The sequence below is a fragment of the Pinus tabuliformis genome, chromosome 1_2 (assembly GCF_031772625.1).
Source record: "Pinus tabuliformis cultivar Carrire ecotype Pingquan chromosome 1_2, CPIR1, whole genome shotgun sequence".
Taxonomy (NCBI): domain Eukaryota; kingdom Viridiplantae; phylum Streptophyta; class Pinopsida; order Pinales; family Pinaceae; genus Pinus; species Pinus tabuliformis.
The window spans coordinates 616,122,861-616,146,341 of NC_142298.1; positions in this window are offsets into that span (position 1 = coordinate 616,122,861).

The following is a 23,481-nucleotide window of genomic DNA, read 5'->3' on the forward strand; positions in this document are numbered from 1 at the left end:
GCAGAGAGGACAGTAGCAAGGATTTTGATCCTAGCTTGTATAAAAGCATTGTGGGCAGCCTTATGTATTTAACAGCAACTAGGCCTGATTTAATGTATGCTGTTAGTTTGATTTCCAGATTTATGGAGAGGCCAAAGGAGGTACATTGGCAGGCAGCAAAGAGAATTTTGAGGTATGTCAAAGATACCAAAATGTTTGGAATTTTATATCATGCCTCAGAACATTCAGATTTGGTTGGGTACACAGATAGCGATTGGGCTGGAAGTGTAGATGATCGGAAGAGCACTTCCAGTTATGTTTTTCATATGGGTTCAGGAGCCATTTCATGGGCTTCTAAGAAGCAATCCATTGTAGAATTATCTACAGCAGAGGCAGAATATGTGGCAGCGACAGCAGCAGCATGTCAGGCAGTATGGATGAGAAGGATGTTGAGAAGCTTAGGCCAAGAGCAGGCAAAAGCAACAGTGGTCTTTTGTGACAATAGCTCTGCTATTGCTTTGTCAAAGAATTAAGTGTTTCATAAGAGAACGAAACACATCGATACAAGGTTTCACTACATCAGAGAATTAGTGAACAATGGAGAAATTGTCCTAGAACATTGCAGGACTCAGGAACAGGTTGCAGACATCTTGACAAAGCCACTGGTTCAGAAGAGTTTCGAATTTTTGAGAAAATGCTTGGGAATGACCGAACGTGCGACTGTTAAAATTAAAGGGGAGTGTTAAATTCTAATTTTGAACAGCGCGGCGGCTTCAGGAAAACCACCCCGGTCTCCCCGCACTACCTTTCGGCGAAGGCGGTTTCCGTAGCGGGGGTGCCGCCGCAATCACACTCCGCCACGCATCCCTAGTACGACGTCGAAAACTGCCCTCTCCCCGGCCGCTAAAGGTCGTTTTGTTTGCACGACCTTGACGTGCGAATTGTGTTGGATCGGGTCAGGAGGCTCGGATCTGCGCGAAGCTGCGCAGACTTTAACGACCGGGCCCGACGAATGAGGTGGTGACACGTGGCACCGAAGTGACATCAGCCGACCCCGCCCGCGTCAAAATGAATTTTTTTTTGGTTGACCGCCGTGGAAGAAAGGTCATGAAATTTAATGTGTCTGCGTAGAATTAGGTGGCGGCTTTTAATGTGGTGATGGGCATACGTCCCATATGTTATTTTTATATATGTTTTTATATATATGTTATGTAAGTGGTGTGCGGCAGTAGTTCTGTGTAGTTTTTTTTTTGTGTTGTGAGTGGTGGCTACGCACGATAGTGCGATTTTCTTTTGTAAATGCACAGCAGTGCGATATAGAAATTGGAATGTAATGTCTTGATTTAGCCATTGAAGAACAGAGGGCTGTTTATGTAACATCCACAGCAGTGGAAAACAAAAGAGAAAGAGACAGAGTTTGTTTTGTAAATCCCTCTCTGCACAGAGGATGAAATATGTATCAGTCTTTTTGTTTTAAATCAATAGAAATGTGTTGTGATTGTGTAATGGACTGTGTTCTGAGTTAATTTTTTTTTAAAGAGGTTCTCTGCAAAAGATCCTGGACAGAAGAAACAGAGCATTGCCTCTGTGGTGGTTATTTTTATTTGGTTTTGGTATTTTCCCATCAAAAATACCCAACATTGTTTACGCTAACGGGATTCTCGTGATGAGGGCATGCAACTAACACATTGCACGATGACAAACTCCTGACGCCACGAAAAATTGTTTAGACCTGCATGCTTCGAAAAGGCTGAGAGCCTTTGTGCGTCTTGTATGTAACCTACAAGGTGTGTTTTCTGTTCACTACGAGAAAAAATATATTTCTCTCTTCTCACATAGATTATTTCTAATCTGTTTTTTGTGACGCTTTGTAATCTCACTCTCATATCAATTTGTTGGAAAAGCATATGAGACAAAGCACAAATAATTAGAGTGGCGGCTCTTTTATTGATCACACAAAACATGATGATTACAGTGAACCCGGTGAAGGGTATTTATCATTTTCCAAATAACTACTTGCCTAAAATATCTTGACATGCAATCACACACTAAAAATCATCTATAACTTAACTTGACTCAACAATCAAACACTCAACCACTCAATTAATTGACTCTCTATATTTAGCCAACTCCACATGCCAGAATAATTACAATATCTAACCGCGTATGTTCCATTGCATTTACAAATCGGATCTTCATGCATACGTGTCTCGATCACATGGCCACTTTGAACCACCACAATCATGTCTGCGTTGCGGATGGTGGAGAGGCAATGAGATACTACAATAGTTGTGCGACCAACTAAAGCTTTGTCTAGAGCATTCTGAACGATTCTCTCCGAATCTGCATCTAGAGCACTTGTGGCCTCGTCTAGAAGAAGTAGACAAGGATCCTTGAGCATAACTTTTGCAATAGATATACATTGCTTTTTCCCTCCCAACATCTAGACTCCGCGCTCACCCACCTGTATTGCCCAAATGAAGAAAGTAAACTCAAAAGATATACATTGCTTTTTCCCTCCCCACATCTAGACTCCGCGCTCACCCACCTGTATTGCCCAAATGAAGAAAGTAAACTCAAATTGACTTCTCTTTAGAAATGAAGAATGAGAGTAAAAACATAAATATTACCTGTGTGTCATAACCATCTGGTAGTTGACTAATCAAATCGTGAGCGTTTGAAGATATGGCGACAGCAATAACTTGATCCAAGTTGGCTCCCTCTTTTCCGAACAAGATGTTCTCCTTGATCGATGTAGCAAAGAGTGCAGGTTCTTGACTTACTAGTTCAATTTGGGAACGCAATCATTTCAATTGTAGCGTTTTGGTTTTCACTCCATCCAGCAAAATCTCTCTAGCCAGGGGATCGTAGAACCTCTCTATTATGCCACAGCCGTAGACTTGCTGGACCCACTTCTCCCCACCAACGCAACAATCTTGTTTGCGGGAATGTTTAGACAGAAATTGCGAAATATCTTGGATTCTAGTCGAGATGGATATGTAAACTCAACGTTTCTAAATTCAACTTTACCGCTGACCTCTTTCAATATTTCTCCTTTTGCATCTTCCCAATCAATGATTGATTCTCTGTCAACCATCTCAAAGATGCGTTTACAAGTAACACGTGCTTCTGAAAAGTATTTGATATTCGGAAGCGCAGTCCCTAGAGCTCTGTAAACACAACAATCCTTTCGGAGATTTTTCTTGAACTGCAAATATATTGTAAATTTCCCGTAGGATCAATTATAGAAGTACATCTGAAAGAGAGATGAATAGAGCGAGAACGCTTACAAAGTAATAAATTTGTAAAGAATTATGTTGGGGAGACCTTTCATTATCCGGACCCTAAATCAATGATTGTTCAGGTCACATCTTAAGAAAAGAAAGTCCGAGAAGATCATATTTGGGAGATGGAGAATATCATATTTGGGAGATGGAGCGCTTAATTGGCGATTAAAAAATGAATTCAAATTGAGTTATGAATAAAATTTTATTTTTTAGTGAACTAATTTAGAATAGGGGAGATGGAGCCTTTAATTGGCAATTAAAAAATGAATTCAAATTGAGTTATGAATAAACTTGTAATGAGGAAGTTGGTTTTTATTTTTATTTTTTAGTGAACTAATTTAGAATAAGGGAGATGGAGTCTTTAATGGGCAATTAAAAAAATGAATTCGAATTGAGCTATGAATAAACTTGTAATGAGGAAGTTGGTTTTTATTTTTATTTTGTAGTGAACTAATTTAGAATATGGGAGATGGAGTCCTTAATTGACAATTAAAACATGAATTCAAATTGAGTCATGAATAAACTTGTAATGAAGAAGTTGGTTTTTATTTTTATTTTTTTTGAACTAATTTAGAAGATGGGAGATGGAGCTCTTAATTGACAATGAAAAATGAATACAAATTGAATTATGAATAAACTAATAATGAGGAAGTTGGTTTTTTTAGTGAACTAATTTAGAATATGGGAGATGGAGCTCTTAATTGGCAATTTAAAAATGAATTTAAATTGAATTACGAATAAATTTGTAACGAGGAAATTGAATTTTTTTCCAGTAAACTAATTTAATTATGAAATTAATTAACTGTGAAACAATTATTATTAATTGATTTATCATTGTTATTTTTAAAAAATCACATTAACTGAAATTATCTCTTAATGTGTAAAAAGAAAGCTTTCCCTCTTAAAATATATCTTTCAATCGTAACCATTAACTTACTTTCCCTTAACTTATTTCCTTCCGTACAGAAAAAACACCCTCTAGAACCAACAAAAGTTAGAGTATCATGCCTTCCAACTTCTGAATGTCTGTTGCTAGTTGAGCGAATATAAAACACTAAATCGGCGTCAGTGAACAGTGAACATAGCATATCAATCCATCCAAACGTTTCATAATGTAAATCAGTTGTATGTTTTCATAAATTTAATTGGTGTATAGTTATCTATGTCAATTTTAATAATTCTTCACTAATAAGAGTTACATAATAATTTTTTAACTACGCCGAGGAGAGGGGACGAAATTTAATTTTTTGTTTGGTGATATAATTTTGAAAAGAAATATTATTTTTAATTATTTAAAATATATTTTTAAATATTTAACGAATTTTAATTATATTTTATTAGATTTATTAAAAGATATATTTAATAAAAATTTGATTCTTTTAATATATTTAATAATAAAAAATTGTGATCTATATGATAAACAAATGTTTTTTGAATTAATGACATTATTAGGATTTGATCAAATTTTAATGATGTGATTAATCTGAAAGACATTTGTTTATGTTTTTAGTTTTTATTATATTTTAAATTCAAAATTTAAAGAGCAGTTAAAGATGGGAGCCAACGAATTACAGAAAACCTATGCCAAGGAGCATTGGAGCTCAATAAAAATGTAATCCCTCTAATTTTATTTTTTTTTAAGTACAAAATTTTGAAAAGTATTTTTATCTCCATATATGTATGTATATGTATATGGATGTAGATACCGCCATGAGCTAAGTGATAAAGCTTCAATAAGCGGTATGGGTGTCATATTATTATTGAGACTTCTTCACTAACCCAAAGTAGCTCTTTATCTGGTCTATCAACTTCTTTTCCTGTAACTTTCCCACAAAAGCATCATATGGGTTCATGCCTTGATAAGGAAGCATGGTGATCCACCTGATCAACATCTCATCAATGAGGATGGGTGTCCCTAGCCATAAATACCCATCGTGCACTGATGCTAGCAATTGGCGCACACAAATTGTGTTGATATTACTTCACGCAAAGTGAGGCAAATACATCATGTTTAAAAGACCCACGTGCTAGATTTCAGCTGCCTACTTTATTGGTTCTACCCTTGGGACTCCCACCTCTTCATAATATACAGATCTCAAATAATTGTTGGGTTGAAACTGAGGGTACTTTGCGAAATCATTCAGATCCAAGTCCTCCATCTTCAAATATGGGACCCGGGCCAACAACTTGCCCTCTATGGGTACATGCTCTAGTAATAACGGAGTGACTACCTAATATTTTAATGCATCTGGGTCCTTAGAGACCTTGGATGTTGGCTTCCTTGATGGCATGTAAGGAGGAAATCTAGAGATATGTTCGACTTCTTTTGCAGGGATATCCTCTAACCCCTCAGCTAATTCTTCTTGTTCCAAATCCTTAGGTTCCATAGGCTACTTATTTTTGTCCATCTTCCCCTTCTGACTTCGCTCCATAGGTATCTTTCTAGGGCACTAACACACTAGTGGAGGCTGGGGCTTCTTCTAAGTTTTCTCTCTTGTCATGGAGGCAGTAGGTTTTGGCCTTGGTGACTTGGTTACTATAGCAGGGACTAGTGGTGTTGCAGTCATCTTGGCCAAGCTTTCCTAGAAGAGTTTCTTCTACCACTCGAACAAATCTCCCTCAAACCCAAGCCCCTTCAATGAAAATTCCCACTCTATCTCTTGCTCATCTCGTCCATACATACAACAACCTTCTATGCTCAAACTTAGGTGGAAAATCTCAAGACAATCTCTCTGGAAGAAAAGTGTCTGAATGTGGAGCGGGATGTTGTATTTATAGCCCTTTTTGAATTCAAATCCATCGATTCCCTCCAGATCTCCCTCATTAATGCTCTTTTGGTGGTAGATTTCCAAAGATATGCTCCTTAAATGCTTCTCCCCCGCTCCTTTTAAGAGAAAAATAACCATCCAATCATCTACAGTGATTCCAATGGTCACTTTTTTGCTAGGCTGTGCGGGACCCACCTTGCTAGCACAGCTCCTTCGTCGCAGCTCCCATATGCACCTTTCTCCTAACCATCGCGCAACCCAATATCTTTGCCAAATTTTTCACCTGGCAGAGTAGTTTATAGTCCCGCACTTCCTTCCAACTTCCTAAAGTACTAAGACTATCTTACATCCATGTAGTCATCACGCAGGGGCAGGATTTCCCCTGTACAACTTTAACCAGCTTTGATTGATTCTTCCTGGAAATAGCTCCCCATTGAGCTTCATGAGTTGAACTGCACCTCCATCCATAATCTCCTTGACGATGTATGGTCCCATCCAATGCATCTAAAACTTTCCTGGGAACTTAGTAAACTTTCTATCATACATCAACATTAAATATCCATTTTTAAAGGTGCGTTGCTTAATGTGGCAATCATGCCACGCTTTTTCTCTAGCCTTCTGCACCTACTAATGAAAATTTACCAAGAATCGATATTATTCTAACTCAAGTATCTGCGTGAGGCGTTCTTCCATTATATCTTGATCTTCCATCTCCGTGACTATAGAAATCCTCAAATTTGGCACTACATACTCCATTGGCATCATCGCTTCTGGTCCATAAACTAGTCAAAATGGTGTCTGTCCAGTCAACTTCTTACATGTAGTTCTATATGCCCAAAGAACAACTGGTATGCACACATCCCAATCGTTCCTATTCACATTACAGATCTTTGTTAAAGCATTCTCCAGGATCTTATCGAAAGCTTGTTCCATTTCCTTTAGGATGGTATGGCGTGATTTTCTGATGATACATTTGGAATTATTCTAGAAAAACATCAATCGTTTCATTTAGCAAATGTGAATCCCTGTCACTCATCAAAATCTCAGGACAACCAAACCTAGATAAAAAGTACTCAAATATAAACTTCGTAGCTGTAGTTGTGCTGCAATCCTTCACGGGATGCACCTCGATCCACCTGGTCAAGTATTTTGTCGTCTTGATGATCTAACGCACTCCTCTCTTCCTTCCTGGTGGCAAAATAGGTCCCACAAAATCTATTTCCCATTTTTCAAATTCCTATAACAAGACTTGCGGGTTCAGAGGCAAGTCATCCCTTCGCAATGGACTCCTATTCCTTTGACAGACATCGCATGCCCTACAATACTCCTTTGAATCTTTGTGCACATTTGGCCACCACAACCCAGCTCGTAGGATCTTCTATACAGTCACTCTTCCAACATAATGGCCTCCAGCAACTCCTACATGCTATTCGGTGAGGATACTTTTTTTTCATAATTTGGTACATACCTACGCCAAACTTCATTCGTCCCCATTTTTTACAAGTTCCCTGCAATTATGGAGAAATATGCAGCCCTTACCACTAATTCCTTTTTTTGCTACGTCGTATATCCTTTAGGAATTACACCTATAGACAAGAATTGAATTATATCTGCAAATGTTCATCTACAACGTGCACAATAAAGAGATGTGCGTCAGAAAATCCTTCATCATGACTTGTAGGTTATTCACCATTCTCAATCCATGAAAGGTGATCGGGTACAACATTTAATCTTCTTGGCTTCACAATTACTTCGAAGTCATACTCCTCAAATAGCAGTATCCACTTAGAAAATCCCCCCCCCCCCCCACCAACACAGGCTTGTTGATGAGGTACTTCAAAGTTGAATGGTTTGTATATATTTTGAAATGCGCACCCAACAGATAATTCCTAAACTTCTGGAGTGTATATACCATCACCAACCCTTCACACTTTGTAGTTCAATAATTCTTCTCCGCCTTAGATAGTTTTATGCTCGCAAATGCAATTGGATGGTTGATATCTCCTATGCCTAGTTGGGTTAAAACTTCCCCTAATGCTACACAAGACACATCCACATTTACATGAAATTATTTCTTCCAATTGGGGAGCACTAGAATATGTGTTGTAACCATCTTTTCCTTTAAACATATAATTTTTTATGGAAATCATCATTCTAGCAAAATATCGCATCTTTCTTCAATAATTTCTCCATGGGCGTAGTGATTTGTGTGTATGCCTTAATGAACTTTCTATAGTATCCTGTATGGCCCCATGTTTCTTACAAATGTTTTACATTCCTTGGGGGGGTCCAAATTGATAATCACCACAATTTTAGCACGTTCCACCATCAACCCTTGCTTACAAACAACTTGGCCCAAAAGTATCCCATATGGGAGATCTGATACTTCCTACAAGTATCCAACATTAGAAAAAGACTTGACACATGCTATTTAACTAATTCAGACATCATCCAATCATCAGAGTAGACCTCCAAAAACTTGTGAATAAATTCCTTAAATTCTATGACTACCACCCTAGAAACGATCGTAGGGGCATTCTTAAGTCCAAAGGGCATAATTGTATACTGAAAAGAGCCCCATTATGTGGCAAAGGTAGTCTTACTTTGATCTTCTAGCGCGATCTTGATCTGGTGATATCCTGAGAAGCCATTTGTAAAAGAGTATGCTTCTTGACCAACAACGTTCTCCAAGTCTTCATCTGTGAACGACATAGGGAATGGATTAGGTACACAAGCATTGTTCAACCTCCATAGATCTACACAGATCCTAATTTCTCCCTTTGTCTTCTTCTCTTTGAACTACCATAGGACTAATCGAGTCTGATTCTTCTACAGGTTCAATAATCCCTGCTACGAGCATCTTATCGAGTTCTCCGCGTAAATTTTATGTGTATTTAGGATTCAATCGGTATGGGCATTGCTTTACTGGCTTCGCATCTGGCTTCAAATTGATCTTCATAACACCCAAATCACCTATTATCCCCTTTAGATGAGAGAAATATGTTGGAAACAAGTCTTGATATTCATGTAACAACTCCGAGTCCTTGTCAGCTATGTCCTCATCCCAGTAATCTCATATATTCGTGAACTTCAGTTGTGCTTCCAACCGAATGTTCACTTGCTTGGTCTTCAAAGGTTTTGAAATATTAGGAACCTCTACCTCAGGCCCAGCGACTTCACATTGTCCCTCTGACTCAGGGATACTGATATTTCTAAGATCTTCCTTTACCTTGTTTTGTGGTAACATTGTAGCATTCCAGAGCATGGTACAACTGTGTACTCTAGTCAGGTTGTACCCATGTGATATGATCTACAGGTGTTCTGGATATCGCAGCCTTGATTCCTTGTAATGCTTGATCAATACATTTGAATCCATCCTCAACACTTAATGTTAGCAAAAATATCTCCTTCATAAAATCTCACTCCGTAGTTCCATGTCACAGCTCTATTTCTAAGTACCAATTCATCAGAATAGTATCCAAGGTGTCGCATAATATATGTACCCATTCAGGTTGTGGTTCCTCTCTCCATGCTTTCATCCAATGAACCAGATGCTCGCGCAGATCATCCTTCCCTGTATATGTTTCAGTAATGTGGTATTTGCATAACTAAATCACAACTTCATCATCCTACGGTACTCCTTCCAGTCTGCAAAATTGTTCTTATGTTTACCCCACTATCTGGGAGGTGCAGCTCTCAGCGCTATGTCCAATGCCTAGAAGAGATGCTCCTCCGGTACATCCTTTTCAAATTTATCAAGAAACAAATTTACATCTTCTAAGCCATCATAATATGGTAAATTGTGTACCTCAGTGGATATACATCGGAGTGATTTAGCAAGTTTTTTGCATCACAGCGTTGATACTTCATGTAATCTATTTTTCCAATGCTCCAGCTCCTCATCTAAATCCAAGTTGTAGGAGTTTTCATTTTCCCAAGTAATTCTACCATCCATCGTAGGATTGATCTAATCCTCGTTCCGCACAGTAAGCTTATAGATCTATTCAATATCATCCTACTTATAGTAATCTCGGACTGGTTCACTATACCACGCACGTTCAATTGGATCCAATGGAACAATGACACTTAGTTCCTTCTTCTCAAACGTCATGTTGCATTTCTTCAGGTTGATGAACGCATTCATATCAAACACCCAATCGATTCCAAGCAACGCCAGGTAGGGATTACTATAATCCACTATTTTCACTACTTCAAAATTAGCTATAGTGCATGCCCCTTCAGTGCCTATAGTTACTCCATGTAGGGATCCCATAGGAATAATATTCTGCTGGTTCACCATTCGTAGCTGAATTTGGGACCACTGTAGCGTCGACTTTCCCATTTTTTTCTAGGTCTGTTTAGGAAAAACATTCGCATCAAATCCCAAATATATGATCACCTAGTCCTTTTCTTACTTTTGTCTACTCTATGTATTGTGCATTGTTTAGGTAGTGGCTTACCCTTGCCAGTGCAATTGTCTATTAACTCTTGAAGTCCCTAGACTACTTTCTGGTCCCTTAAGAGCTTCATGTGGGTTTGTAAGAAGGATTTTAATACTCAGGGATCTGTCTCCTACGTAGCAATGACCTCTTCAGGCTTCTATGTTCGTGCCTTCTGATCCTTTGATGTGGAAGCCCCTGAATCCACAGAGCTCTTCTTCACCTCCATAAATGTTTATTTTTCCTTATGAAAATATAATTCAGTATCTTTGTCAGTAGCCTTATGCACCCACATATTCTCTTCTAGTTGTTTCCTTGCGGCTTTATCTTCCACAGTAGCTAGACCGCTCTGGGTAACTATATTAACGCTTGGGCCATCCTCACGTGGTTCTAACCTCATCATCTGGATGTTCTGGGTGGGATGTTGGTTCTTCTTCTCTTGCATCTTTATGATGAGTAAAGGACAATATTCTATTACATGGTTAAACTGTCAGCCATACTGACAAGAGGGGTGTGTCGGGTTCTGACAATCTTGCGCATAGTGCCCTGGTTCCCCACAATTGTAACAAGTAATATGTTTGCGACCTCTTCCAGCTCCTCCCCTTCGTCCTCTTCCTCGTCCCTGGCATCCTCTACACACTGCAGTTGCGTCTTGTTCCTGTTGTAGGCATGTCTCAGCCTGTACTCTGTATGTCAGAATCTTTTCCATCATTAACTCATAGCTTCAGCAATTGCACTCATCATGGCCTACATACTTAGATAAATTGCAGAATAGTTGTTGGGGAGTTTGTACGAACTTCTGCAAAAAATGGCAATTTTTAGTTGAGTGTTTTCCTGTTATTTGGCAGATAGCGGACCAGGGCATTACACCATTACTTGATCTAGAGAAAGTTTCTAGTTTCAGGGGGTTAGTACCTCCCACAATTAGATAATTTTGATATATTGATCAATTATCCTTGTCATGACCATTTTTCTTTGCACTTTAAGCACCACACTTTAGAACGGGTCTCATTTTTTACCTCTTTTCCCTTTTTAAGATCTTGCAACTCCATATGTAGGCTGGCCAGCTGCATTTGAATCTACTGCACTCCTAGATTCGTATCATTAATAGGTGAAGCCTCCAACATCATAGAAGTCTCCAGTGCTTCAGCTTGTGATCCAATCTTCTTTTGTGACAATGGTAATTTCAAATGAGACAACAACATAACAATATACCAATCCTTATGTTGCTCGTTTGAAATCTATAGATTATCCTATTGTAGTAGACATTCAATCATTTGATCAATATCCCATGTAGATTCATTCACCTTCTTCTTAATTTCTTTGACCCCAGTCACATACTGGGCTTGAGACTTTGGCTTTTTGAATTCATTATTTAACGCATCTTTTGTGTCTTTCAATGATGCAATTGGATGAGTCATACTGTACTTAATATACCAAGTCACTACCCTATTTTGCAATTTTGTGACCAGTTGTGCTTTCTTCATATCGTCATATGTTATCTACTATGACTTCCACACAACATCTGCTACAAACCATAATTGATCAGGGTCTTCTATCCCTAAACCACTAAATATAGGCATCTTCATAGTGTTCTCCATACTAAATAGTGGAGGTGGAGGTGGAGGCATAGGTGTGTAAGGTGGAGGTGATGGTGGGGGTGGAGTGGATGGATGTGGAATTCCTACAATGCCCTGATCTACTGACTGCGGTGTACCTCTAGGTGTCTTCGTACTATTACTTTCTTCTTCGTTATCGGATGCTCCCAACAGAGGACTGTACTGAGCAATTGTATCTAGATCTTTTCTGAATTGTTTTCCACTTTATGTAGCTCCCATCGAGCCTCTTCTAAAAATCAATTTAGTGGCATAACTCGTTTCTCACACAATGGCATTTTAATCCACGTTTTTAGATACTTCAGATACTTACCTCTTGGTCCTTTTAAAAATCAGCGTTCAACTTCACTATAATTGACAGACATATCAATCGCAAACTCAGTGATAAATCCACCCAAAATACTATCAATCCAGTAATCGACAGCCTTCACAACCTTGTATTCTGATCCTTCCATGCACTTCACTAACTCTGGAGTCCACACAATATGGTTATCCAGATTCTAGGTAGGTTGACCATCCACCAATTTAGAAAAGCATTCGTATAATTCACATGGAAAAGAGAAAAAGAAAACTTCGTGTTCATCTATTTACAGATATCTTTGCAACAACTCTTCTTTCGACAGACACAGATTCATGTTTTCTTGAGCTGCAAACTTGTGCAGCTTCCGATCTATCCAGTTTTCAATCTCCTTCTTTGTTGGTTTCCACAAACCATACACCACACGTCCCTCAGATACATCTTGGTTGGGGAAACAGAACCATTTGTTGGCTTGATGGGGCTTGGACCCAAGTTCGAAGTTAGTTTTTCTAACCAACAAAACACTACACTACTCACCCTTTCAGCAACAACCCACATAACGCAGGTTGCAGTCTCACTCGAGACAGTATTGGGGGATGCTAGAACCAGGTTTCTACATCCAGGGGGCTATGTGATGTGTTTCCTACAGATCTAGGGATTTATCTTAACCTTTGCGAACCCTAACCCTTGAAACCCAGAACTTATAGTAAATAACAATTAACAGATTTATGTCCTTCTTCGATTGCACTAAACATGCATAACATCACACAAATAAGGAGATCTACGTCTTCACGAATCTATTAAGTACTTTTCTCGATTAAATGCATTCAACAGTTCATAAATACAATAATTTCATAAATAAATAGTAATAAACAGTTGCACAGATATCGTTCCAAAATATGTCTTTATTATGCTTTTGATTCTCAGTTACAAACTCTTTCCAACCATGTGCACATAGCTGCAGGGGCCCGCGCACTCAGCGACAGTCTTACCAAGGTCTCCACGCACACAACTGCAGGAGCCTTCACCTTCTCCCAAGTACAGAATAGACAAATTTAGATTCAACTCATGCACAAGTTTACTACTTCCCTTACCTATGACTCTCCTATGACTTCCTTTTATACTCTTCCTTCATTAGAATACCATGGTCCACGAACTATGGTGGGTCTCAAAACAACTTGTCTTTAACAAAATAAGAAGATTTTACCTTCCTAAAGCCTATTCTATTCCTATTGAACTACACTACTCGTGCTCCATGCCTCAAAATGCGGAGGTTTTACAATATCTTTACAAACTTTTAACAAAACTTTAACAAAATCTGACCCAGGGGACCCAGTCCAACATTGCGGTATCTAAATAGTGGAGCATCATTCCATATGACTTCCAATAAATAATTTTTCAGAAACTTGGAGGAGAAGGACCTCCATATGCACATCAAGATGGGAGATGATGGAAGGTATAGCACGACCGACATCGATATTGTTATGTTGGAGTCTGGTTCTCCTCTCACATTAAAAGATGTCATGTATGTTCTAAGTCTCACGAAGAATTTAATTTCAGTTGCTATGTTGGAAGATCATGGCTATGATGTGATATTTAGAAAAGGAAAGGCTTTCCTTCGTCACATAGCCACGGGACAAGTGAACTGGATTAGGGTTTGGGTGAAGAACCTCTACAAATTGGATGTAGAAGACTATTCTACTTTGAGCATGAAAGCAGAGAAGGTGCAGAGCTGAGACATTAGTGAATGATGACATAGAATATTGGGCCATTTTCACCATGGAGCCTTGAAGATCATGAATCATATTTATATGAGACTTCCCAAGGGTGCACTAGAGAAGTGAGATACATGCAAATGGTGTACACTAGGGAAGTACACCAAAGCCACCTTTCATGATAAGTATAGTTGAGCACAAGCGATCTGTGAAAGAGTTCACTTAGATGTGTGTGGACCGTTCTTAACAACTTCCACGGTCAAGCATAGGTATTATGTTATATTTGTAGATGATTTCTCACATAAGTGTTGGATATTATTCATGTAGAAGAAAGACGAGACATTCTCAAAATTTTGTGAATTTAAATCACTTTTTGAGAAAGATAACTATGGAGAATATGTGTCGAATGAGTTCAAGAACTTATGTGCATCAGAAGACATTTGATGGTATTTAATAACACCTCATAACCCACAACAGAATGGGGTGGCTAAAAGGAAGAAAAAGTATTGTGGGAGCTTCACGCTCGATGTTACATGATCAGGGCCTACCGTTGCACTTGTGGGCTGAAGCATGCAACAATATATGTGCATAATAGGAGTCCTCATCAGATTCTCGAGATGAGTACACTAGAAGAATCCTTTTCAAGAAAGAAGCCAGATGTGTCACACTTTAGGATCTTTGGTTCATCAGTTTACTGTCATGTTTCCAAGGATGCAAAGAAAAAGCTAGAGATGACAGCTGAGTTGGGCATATTTGTGGGGTACACTGATACACCTGACAAGTATCAGGTGTACCCGTGATCTCACAGGATGATAGTTGTTCGTAGAGAGGTGAAGTTCGATGAAGAGAAGGCCATGAGATGTTCCCTTGAGAGGGAGCTTCAGTTACATGTATATGAGGAGCTTTTGGCTCGAAAGGAAGAACCTTAGGATGATGTGGAGCATCCACAAGTAGAGGAGAAGAGAGTGGAAGCATGCACTCATGTAGAGACATCCATAGATGGAAGGAAGTGCACCAGAGAAGATGACAGATTGATGCATGATGCTAGAGAGAATGTGGTGACACCAACATCATAGCATAGGCAGAGGAGGTCACAATATCAGTACACAGGCTACATGTCTCTAATGAGTGAGATTGTAAAGACTAAGCCATCCTCATTCAAGGAAACAATGCAAAAACCAGTATGGGTTGATGTCATCATAGAGGAGTATGACTCCATTATCAAGAACAGTGCTTGGAAAGTTGTCCCAAGGCTAGAGGACAAGTTAGTGGTAGGTTCCAGGTGGATCTACAAGATGAAGCAAGAAATATATGGAAGTGTTGAGAAACACAAGGCCATATTTGTGGCCAAGGGGTTCTCTTGGGTGGAGGGAATTGATTATGAGGATACCTTTGCTCCAGTAGCAAGGTACTCTTCAATTAGATCTATTCTAGCACTTTCAGCACAGATGGGATGGAAGATACATCATATGGATGTGAAGACAACCTTCCTCAATGGAGTGATTGAGGAAGAGGTGTACATAGAGCAACCAGAATGATTTGAGACCTTTAGTAGAGATTTGCGTGTGTGTAGACTCAAGCGAATGTTGTATGGATTGAAATGATCACCCTCTGCTTGGTACACTAGGACCGACAACTATTTCACTAGGTTGGGCTTCACCAAAAGTGAAGCACATGCAAACCTTTACCATATTGTGGTTAAAGGTAAATTATTGATTATAGTATTATATGTCGATGATTTAATTCTAACAGGTGATGAGAAGTTGGTCAAATGTTGCAAAGAGGATCTTGCAATAGAATTCAAGATGAAGGACTTGGGGCTCATTCACTATTTCCTTGGTATGGAAGTATGGAAAAGAGATAGCGAATTGTTTGTTTCTCAAGGAAAGTATGCCAATGAGATATTGAAGAAGTTCCACATCAAGAGAAGCATACCCATGGAGACTCCTCTAGCAGGGAATTGGAGGAAGGAAGATGTTACTTCAGGTGAAGTAGTGGAGGCTACTATTTACAGGCAGCATGTGGGTTCACTTATGTACTTAGTGAACACATGACTAGACATGTGTTATGTAGTTAATAAACTTAGTCAAGCAATGGTGAAGCCAACTAAACTCTATTGGAAGGAAGCTAAACATGTGTTGAGATACCTCAGAGGCACCACTCAGTTTGGTCTTTTGTAGATATAGATAGAGGGATGAAGCAAGGCTTTACAGATGCATATTTGGTAGCGAGTCCATCAGATAGGAAGAGATCAGTTGCACTCAGCTCAGCAGAAGCAGAGTACATGGTTTCTATTCAAGCATCTTGTGAGGCTATCTAGATGAGGAAGGTCCTTGATGGGTTATTTGGTCAGCAGATGGATCCTACACTGATTTATTGTGACAATCAGAGTTGTATCAAACTATATGAGAATATATATTTTCATGATCAGTCCAAGCATATCGACATTCAGTATCATTATCTACGAGATTGTGCAGAGGAGAATCATGTTGCTAGAGTACATTCCTACAGAGGAACAAGATGAAGATATATTGCCTAAGGCACTATCAAGATGAAAATTCGAGTTCCATAGAGGCAATATTGGGGTATCTGATAATCCCTTTCTTGTTGAGAGGGAGTGTTTAAAATGCAACAATAAAATCTGGATTTAATTTTCCCTTGAATTAAATTATGAGAAAAATTGTAATTCCACATCACAAGACAACTTGCACAAGTTAAATAAGTTAATTTGACTTAATTGGTTCAGTTAATTCGACTTGAGAGTCTAAATTGAGTCATGTAGAGTGTCTCCTACTTTATAGGAGCTCTGGTTGAGTTTATTTTGAGTTGTAATTAATTAGTTCAGTTTAACTGAGTTAAAGTCAGTTAAACTAGTTCCAACGGATAGAGGAACTAGTATGAGGTCTAACAGTGGGGTGTTTCTTCATGTGTTCAACTAGTTAACTCATAATTCAATCATAAATAACTCATGCATGTGTGATATGAGAGTTACCCAGTTGAGATTGAAGTGCAAGGGAAATGTACTATTAGTTGTATAATCATCCAAATTGTATAGGTGGTGCATCACGTAAGAGGAAGGCCTATGATGAATTACGCAATTCCAATTGAGGAATTTCCGTAATTAATAGGGGCTAATTCCCAAGGAAAAAGAAGTAGGGACTTGGGAAAGCAGAAAATTGGTTAAGTTTTGGCCAAAGCTTGTCTAGGAAGCTGTGAGACAGATAGAGATATTGCAGAGGTTGTTCGAGCTTTAGCAACACATTGTAATATTCTCATATTTTCTTGCTAATGCAATATAAAGATAGCAAGGGTATTTAGTTGTGGCTTTCCCTAGGAAATCATTGTGTAATGTGTTGATTGAATTCTTTCTCTTGTATGCTTCATGATTTCTTGATTGATTAATTATTTCCTCTCATGAGTAAAGTAGATTCAAGTTTTTTTTTAGAATATTACATAAGCAGTTTGAATCTACAAGGAATTTCTACAGGTTCAACCAATGTTTCTTTGAAATATATAACATAGGAGGTTTGTCATTTCTTTGAATTCGAACTTCAAGAAGTTACAAAATTAAAACACACACATACACATATATTAAAAAAATAAATCACTAAAATTAAAAATTTAATATATCAATATCATTTGTATGATTACGAAACCAAACTACAACTTTTTCCAATTTAATAATCCTATCTACACCTTTTTGGGGAAATTGCAAGTATTATTAATAGTCAACTTTATTGTTGAAAATAGCAACAAGAAATGTTAAAAATAGCAACAAGAAATCATAATTTACTTTTTCCTTGAAACAAATTAGGAATTAAATCAAAATTCTATTCTCATAGCAACTTGTAATAGTTAAATAAGTTAATTTGACTTAGTTGGCTAATCCAATTCAAGTTGTAAGTATATCTAGAGTCATATAGAGTGATTCCTAAATTTTAGGGGTCCAAAATGAGTTCTTTTGAGTTGTAATTAATTAACTCAGTCTAACTGAGTTATAGTTAGTTAAACTAGTTCAATCAGTTGGAGGAACTAGTACGAGGTCTAGTAGTGGGGAGAAACTTCAGTGTAGCTTCACTGATCCAACAGTTAACTGAAGATTCAATCATAAATAACTCATACATGTTAATTCAGAGGAAGACCCAATTGAGATTAAAGTTCAGGGACAATGTACTATCAGTTGTATAATTTTCTGAGTTGTACAAATGGTGCATGCAATCAATAGAAGTCCTATGATGGATTGTACAGTTGTGGTGAGGGATTCTCTCAATTAAATATGGGTTAATTCTCTCAGGAATTGCGTAAGGAAGTAGGGGCTTGGAAGGCACTAAAATTGGCTAAGTGTTGGCTTGAGCTGGTTTGTGAAGCATAGAGATAGATTGTACTTATGCATGAATTGTTCGGGTTGGACAAGCGTTGTTTTTCTTCTCAAATCTTTTGGTTAATGCAATATAGATAGTCGGGGTTTTGAGCAGTTGATTTCCCCAGAAAAGGATTATGTAATGTGCGATTGAAATTCTTCCTTTTCTACTTAGTGTTTTCATCGATCAATCTTTGTCTCCGCTAATGAGTAGCGTAGATTCAAGTCTTTTGTTTTAGAATATTACATAAAAATTTTGAATCTACAAGTAAATATATACATGGTATCAGAGCTGAAGACATTATAGAAGAGGAGAATATGAGTTTGTTGTGCAGGTGAAATTGAAATTACAGTTTCATATTTCAAAGTCAGTGGGATGACATTCTACTATTTGAGACTTGAGTATGCCCTGGAGGGCAGCTCAAATTACATAACTTGGAAGGACATGATGGAGGTAGTGTGGAAAGACAATGGGATGAAGGAATTCATAGGTTGTGATATTCCAAAGCATTCAACATATGATGCTAAAGATTTGGATGAATGGAGAAAGTGTGTGGAAAATGCGGGAAAGATTATCCTAGAAGGAGTTCGAGATCATATTGTCTCGAATATCCATGGTAAGGAAACTTTGTTTGCAATGTGGAGGGCATTGAAGAACTTGTTTCAAAATAGCAGTGACCACAGGAAGTTGGTACTTAAGGACAAGCTCATAAATATCAAGATGGAGAAGGGCAACTCAATTCCGAAGTACTTGACGAATTTCACCCAATGTCGGAATGAGTTTGGAAGTGTCACGATTACTGTTGTAGAAGATGATATAGTGAGACTAGCACTTTTAGGCCTTCCCAAGAGTTGGCACGGTTACCAGGACTCAATGAATGGGAGGGAGAAGCTACCCGAGTGGGAGTGGTTTGTGGTCTGAATTGGTACAAGAAGTGAAAGAGGACCTTACATTAGTCAGCAATGAAAAGAAAGCCATGGGAAATAAGTCCCAAGGCAAGGAGGGTGACAAGAAGGACTTATCGAACATCATGTGTTTTCACTGTCATGAGTTCGGGCACTATGCCACAATATGCCCACAAAAGGAAGCAAGCAAGAAGGAGCTTGTAGTAGTAGCAATAGGTGAAGATCTAGCTTCACAATTTGAATTTGATTTTACTCTCATTGCATGTATGACTAGCATTGTAATGGGAAGCATGTGGTATCTCGATAATGGTGCCTCATTCCATATGGCGAGGAATAAAGATCTCTTTAGTGACTTGGAGGAGAAAGACCTCAAACATAACATAGAGTTTGGAGATGATGGGAGGTATCGAGTGACCAACATTGATATGGTTACCTTTCAAAGGGAGTCTAGCTCCCCTCTTAGAATCACAGATGTGAGGTATGTTCCATGACTAAAGAAGAATCTTGTTTCCATTGTGGTATTGGAAGATTGTGGCTATGATGTGATTTTTAGCAAATGAAAAGTTTTCCTTAGATACATCGCAATGGTAAAAGTGAAACAGATCAGTGTGCAAGTCAAGAACCTGTATGCACTTGAGGTACAAGATATATGCAAAGCCTTAAAAAGCAAGGCAAAGGTTAGAGACTTGGTGGTTGAGAGGGATAATGCATTACCTCTCAACATACAACCTCAGAAGTAGTCTCAGCAACTTGTGGAGCAACCACAATTGGAGAAGTAGAGAGGAGACCGAGTGGAGGCATCCACTCAAGCAGAGACCTATAGTAGGGGGAAATTTCAAGCTAAGTGTGTAGAGGAAGCATATGCAGTCACACCTCGAGATGAGACGTGGGACGATATGAAGTAATAGTCGCAAGAGTGCATAAATTTGGTCAGGGTCCATTGAGATGTTTTTTCTCATGGATCATTACCTTGCTACGGGAGCCCACAATACACATTAGAAGGATGGATCAATGGCGATTGATGCAGTCGAATGTCAAAGTGAAAGAGACAGAGAATAGCAGCAGTTAGATACTGGGGAGCGTAGAGCAGAGTTGACAATAGTGGAGATGGCACAGTGCAGAGTCAACAACATTGCAGAGTTTTCAGTAGACAGTGCAGTAGCTAGTAGTAGTTAGAGACTTTGATGACATATGCATCATATTGATTCAGTTTGGAGGGTTTTTCAGTTTCACAAGTTGCAGCAGCAGCAAGACTAGAGATAAGTGTTGCATGCAGAACATTCCAAAAGTACTCGATCGAAATGGAATTGAATTCCTTTCTTGTTGAGAGGGAGTGCTAGAAATAAAAACAAGAAATGTTAAAAATAACAAGAAATCCTAATTTAATTTGTCATTGAACCAAATTAGGAATTAAATTGAAATTCTATTCTCATAGCAACTTGTAATAGCTAACTATGTTAATTTGACTTTGTTGACTCAGTAAAATCAAGTTGGAATTCTATCTACAGTCATGTAGAGTGATTCCCAAGTTTTAAGGGCCTAGGTTGAGTTCTTTTGAGTTGTAATTAATTAACTTAGTCTAACTGAGTTATAGTTAGTTAAAATAGTTCAATCAGTTGGAGGAACTAGTAGGAGGTCTTGTAGTGGGGAGCAACTTCAGTGTAGCTTCACTACTCCACTAGTTAACTTGCTCCACTAGTTAACTGAAGATTCACTCATAAATAACTCAAGCATGTCAGTTCAGAGGAAGACCCAGTTGAGATTAGAGTTCAAGGACAATGTATTATTAGTTGTATAATTTTCCAAGTTGTACAGATGGTGCATGCAATTAGTGGAAGACCTATGATGGATTGTGCAGTTGTGGTGAGGGATTTTCCCAATTAAATATGGGCTAATTCTCTTAGGAATTGCGCAAGGAAGTAGGGGCTTGGCAGGAAGTAGAATTGGCTAAGTGTTGACTTGAGCTGGTTTGTGAAGCAGAGAGATAGATTCTACTCGTGCAAGAATTATTTAGGTTGAACAAGCATTGTATTTTCTTCTCAGAGCTTCTAGTTAATGCAATATAGATAATCGGGGTTTTGAGCAACTTCTTTCCCCATAAAAATATTGTGTTATGTGCGATTGAAATTCTTCATTTTCTGCTTAGTGTTTTCATCAATCAAAATTTGTTTCTGCTGATGAGTAGCGTAGATTCTAGTATTTTATTTTAGCATATTACATAAGTAGTTTAAATCTACAAGTAAAACTCTACATTTATGGCCGATATAGAATTGGTCATGGTTGTGCACAATCAATTATAGTTTACTATGATAAATTATGATTGACTATGATTGAATGTAGTTACTCATAATTGGTTGAGTATGTCAACCATGAGTGAATATAGTTTCACCAATTTAACCATAATTTTCTATGATAAATTAGAAACCTAAACATATGGCTTCATAATATACTCCTCCAATTTCTTGATATGCGTGAAGCCAATCGTGAATTCAAAGGTGCAAAATGTATTTTTGTACCTTCAAGCCCCGATATTTGCCGTTGTGTCTTCCAATTTGTACCCACGGTCGCTAAATGATCTCGCATTCCTCGACCACATCTACAGTGTTCCGCTTATTTTTTAATTTATTATATTCTAAATTATTTGCGCTAGTATTTATTCTTAATTACGCTGTAAGGCGTTCCCCTCTGAAATCAACCCCCCCAAATGTCTTTGTGTCTTAATCGTAGCCGTTAGATCTAATGTTAGACGATTGGAGAGAAATCAACCGTTTGATTAATAGGTTAAGGTTTTTTAGGGTTTAGAAATCAGCGGAGGGCGCAGGTGTTGAGGAGGGAAGCGGCGGATCTGCAGAGGCGGACCTACAGAGAAGGGAGAAGGGTTTCCACGAGGGCCTGCATGAGGGCCGTGTAGGCTGTTTTTTCTTGCCTCTGATGTTTTAGGTGCCTGGAGGAAGTAATGAAATTGTTGGAGTCTTTTATAAAGCTTTTTCATGTGGCTTGTAATCTTCACAGAGATTGTGGTCACTGGTTTGGGGTTTGCACCTGCTACAGAGGAGAAGGCGCTCCTCCAAAGCTATGCTACAGCAGCAGCCGGGTAAGCATCCTGTTGGTTTCTGGATTCGAATCTCAAACCATTCTAGCAATGTTTTTTATCTCTGTATATATGCTTCGTAAATGTTGTTTGAACCATAAAACGTCAAGCTATCATGGTTTTTTCTCAGAAAGTTGTGAGGATGTTGAGAAACAATTTTATTTTAAATTGTCATCATTTTAAGATCTACTGTGTAAATCAATGTTGGTAAATTATCCTCATCTAAATAGCAGGGATCCCAGTTGGTCCTATTGTTTATTTTATATTGTTGTTGAGAAATTCGTGTTGATTTATATGTGCAGTGGCAATGTCTATCCGCTTGTGATTGCTGCACATCCATTAGAACCTAATCAGTATGCCATTGGGTTGACTGGGCGTTGTCTCAACACCAGGATTGTCGTTTGTTTGAAAGTTCTCCTTTGTTAAATAAGAGCACTCCCAATAGATCTCGGGATAGGTCCAGATATATTATTGTTAGAAATGTCCCTAAAAATTCACATCACATCACAGGGCAATAAAAATGTAAGGACTACCCTTGCAGCTATTATGTTTTTAGATATAGTTCTAAAAGGGAACCTTAGAAGCCTTAACCAAGACATTAGAATAACTAAAACTCACAATCTGTCTAAATTTATAATATGCCCCAGCTCTACAGGAATTGTTCCCGTGATATTGTTGGAGGACAGTGTTTGGTCAATTTAGTGTGATCTAAATTGCTATTTATAATGTCAACCTGGGGTTCGTAAACTGACGAAGTGAAGTGTACTATATGTACTAGATAACCATTTCCTTAGTCTTTTGTCGTTTTTAGTTTTTTTTTTTAAGTTTGTTTTTGAATTTATCTTTCCCTACTGTGAGATGATGAGAAGGTGATAAAGCAAGTGAAATGTGGATGATTATGGTGATCTCTAAATGATTTTCAAAACTTAAAAGAAAGAAAGCTTTTTAAAATAAATGCAATGAAATCAATTCTTCAAAAGAAATAAAGACATCAAACAATGAACTATGACATCGGCCCAATA